Source organism: Carassius auratus, unplaced genomic scaffold (genome assembly GCF_003368295.1).
Source record: "Carassius auratus strain Wakin unplaced genomic scaffold, ASM336829v1 scaf_tig00010975, whole genome shotgun sequence".
Taxonomy (NCBI): Eukaryota; Metazoa; Chordata; class Actinopteri; order Cypriniformes; family Cyprinidae; genus Carassius; species Carassius auratus.
In genome coordinates, this window is record NW_020524159.1 from 1 (window position 1) to 3575 (window position 3575).

The window sequence follows — 3575 nt, forward strand, 5'->3', positions numbered from 1 at the left end:
TAAATGGATCTGGGACATCATCAACAACATCTCTTTCCTGAGAGATGCTATAATGAGATATATCCTGACATGTAAGTTAAAATAAGTCATTTTGAAGTGGATTCATAGAAAAACTGAACATAAGAATAATAATAAAAGACTAAATAAATGTATAAAACTATACCTCTTTCTTTTTTTACAGCAAGGTCTCATTTGGTCAGCAGTCCACCGACGTACAATGCAGATTATAACTACAAAAGCTGGGAAGCGTATTCTAACTTGTCCTATTACACCCGCACCCTCGCCCCATTGCCCCTGAACTGCCCTACACCTGATCTCCCAAATGCAAAGCAGGTGGTGGAGAGGGTGCTGGGTGAGGAAACAGTTCATCCCCTGATCCCCAGAGGACCAGTCTCATGTTTGCTTTCTCGCCCAGCATTTCTCTCACCAGTTCTTCAAGTCAGACTTCAAAAAAGGACCAGCCTTCACCAAAGCCCTGGGCCATGGAGTAAGTAGAATTCTTTAACCACTGTATTTGGGGAAATTTGACATCCCATCCGAAGTGTATAGGGAACTGCAATGCAATTTCTAAAGGTTCTCTAATGTTTTAGGTGGATTTGGGGCATATTTATGGAGAGACGCTGGAGAGACAACACAAACTTCGTCTTTTTAAAGATGGAAAGCTGAAGTATCAGGTTTGTGGACATCAAAACCGCACCCCAAAAGGACAATGCTGTCATCATTCGCCCAACCTCATGTTGCTTCAAATGTGTATGAATTTACATTATTTTGCAAAGCACAAGAGTGCATTCTGAAGAAACCATTTTTGTCCATACAATGAAAGTCAGTAGGGACCAAAACAACACTGGACGCCCATTGACTTTCATTCAAGGCATTCTTCAAAATATCATCTTTTATGTTGACGAAAGAAAGTACAGGTTTAGAATGACATGAGGGTGAGTAAATGATGGCCCAGTTGAATTAACATTTTAAAACGTCCAAAGTATTGCTTGTCGTTTTAAAGTGAAAACTTAAATGGAAAAATGTATTTGACTCTTAGGTTGTGGATGGTGAGGTGTATCCTCCGTTGGTGAAGGATGTCCAGGTGGAGATGCACTATCCTCCTCATATCCCAGAAGATCAAAGATTCGCTGTGGGCCATGAGGTCTGCGGTCTGGTTCCAGGTTTGATGATGTATGCTAGCATTTGGCTTCGTGAGCACAACCGTGTCTGTGATATCATGAAGCAAGAGCATCCCGACTGGGACGATGAGAGGATCTTCCAAACCACTCGTCTCATCCTGATTGGTGGAGTCTTGGTCGCATCTTCGAAAAAAATACATTTCCTAATCTTCAAAACTTTGTAGAGGTATTAAATATTCCTGATTTTTTCTCCTAGGTGAGACCATCAAAATCGTGATCGAGGACTACGTTCAGCACTTGAGCGGCTACAACTTCAAGCTCAAGTTTGACCCAGAGCTTCTCTTCAGTGAACGCTTTCAGTACCACAACCGCATCGCGTCCGAATTCAACACTCTGTATCACTGGCACCCGCTGATGCCCGACAACTTTCAGATCCAGGACCAGCTCTACGGCCACCACCAGTTTGTGTTTAACAACTCGATCTTAACCAAACACGGCATCCGCAACATGGTGGAATCCTTCACCAAACAGACATCTGGAAGGGTGAGTTTCACTTACAGACGGAAAGCTTCTCAGAGAAGTCTCATGTCGTTCCAAATGACTTCTTTAGTGTTCCACAGAAGAAAAAAAAAAAAAGATATTTTGTAAAATGCCATAAAATGAAAGTTACTGGGGTCCAGGGTTGTTTCAGACCCCATTGACTTCTATTCTTTGGACAAACAAAATATCTTTTGTGTTCCACAGTCATGCAGTTTTGGAACAACATGAGAGTGGGTAAATGAAGACGGATGTTCATTTTTAGGGAATTCTGCTAATGTTTATCTTTATTTTTGGGTGTGAACAGGTTGCTGGTGGACGTAACCTGCCTGCTGCAGTTCAAGGAGTGGCTGTTAACATTCTGGAGCATTCCAGACAGATGCGGTACCAGTCTTTCAATGCCTATAGGATACGCTTCAACATGAAGCCCTACTCGTCTTTTGAGGAGATGACAGGTAAGATAAACAGTGAATATCAATAGACCATTCAGAACTAAAGGAAAAACCCTACTGTTTTCTCTTATTTAATTGTAACTTTTTCTGAATGGTAAAACAGGAGACAAGGAGCTGGCAGCCGAAATGCAGCAGCTGTATGGTCACATAGATGCGGTTGAGCTGTATCCTGGCCTTCTTGTGGAGAAACCCAGACCCAACGCTGTGTTTGGGGAGACTATGGTAGAGATGGGAGCCCCCTACTCTCTCAAAGGGCTCATGGGAAATGCTATTTGTTCTCCTGAATACTGGATGCCGAGCACGTTTGGTGGGAAAGTTGGATTTGACATTGTTAACTCGGCGTCACTGAAGAAGCTGGTGTGCTTGAATATCAACGGCCCTGTCCGATGGTGTCCTTTCAGGTGCCTGATGTGAAATATGAGAGTTCAGAAAACGTGAATTCAAGCTCCGGGCACTCCACACCAAATAATATAAATCCAACGGTTGTCTTGAACGAGCGAAGTTCAGAGCTCTGAAACGTTTTGAAAGCCTCATTGCTTTCACTGTGATACTTGATGTCAGATTATTTATTATTTATTTATTTAAATGATTGATTTCATTATGTATTTATTGATGGGGTTTTGTATTATTTGTTAATGACCTGCAAAATGCATTGGACATCCAACTGTTGGTAATAATGCAAATTTTTTTAATAAAACATTTTGATATTTTGCTTATATATATATTTTGTGTCATTTCATTGTCAGTTATTCTTCTTCAAACATTTACAATTACTCACAATTTAATGCTCAAGCATTTAGCTGAAAAAAAATATTAAGGAAAAACTCCACTTTACCACTTTAGAGAGAATGCATTAAATTGATCAAAAATGACATTTATTATTATTTATATTTCTATTTCAATAACATGTTGAATAAATGTGAATTTTTCAGATGCTGCTAAAAAATCAGCTTTGCCATCAAAGAACTAAAATATATTTGTAAAATATATTAAAATAGGAAATAGTTGTTTTAAATAATAATAATAATAATAATAATAATAACGAGTATTGGTCCTTTTTAAGGTATTTTGCAGCTTTGGGGAGCATAACAAACTTCAAACACATTTTAAAAATCTTTGCTACCCCAAACTGAACATCTGTGCATTTAAAAATGTCCTACAAATTCTGTCCAATCTCAAAAACTGGACAACAAAATGTATTATGTGTATGATAATACATGTATCATGTATTAATAAGTGTGCATTCTGCAGAAAACAGATTATATTAAAATAATTGTTTTACTGTTCTCTAATTCTATGGATCGTGCTTAAGTTCTGATGTATCATTCACTCTATGCTTGGCTCTGTAATTCCTGTAACTGCTAAACTTTTCTTACATGACTTTTACTAAAAGACTTTCGAGTGAAACTGCTGAACTTAATGAACTTGCAAAGCAGTCGGTCTGCCAAAAATGAAGCCGCATAAA

The 3575-nt window shown here is 38.8% G+C and overlaps 1 pseudogene; it reads left to right on the top strand.

The window, feature by feature from the left end:
- The first annotated feature begins 6 nt into the window (after positions 1–6).
- LOC113072922 (prostaglandin G/H synthase 2-like) lies at positions 7–2828 on the top strand (annotated as a pseudogene).
- The last annotated feature ends 747 nt before the right edge of the window (positions 2829–3575 follow it).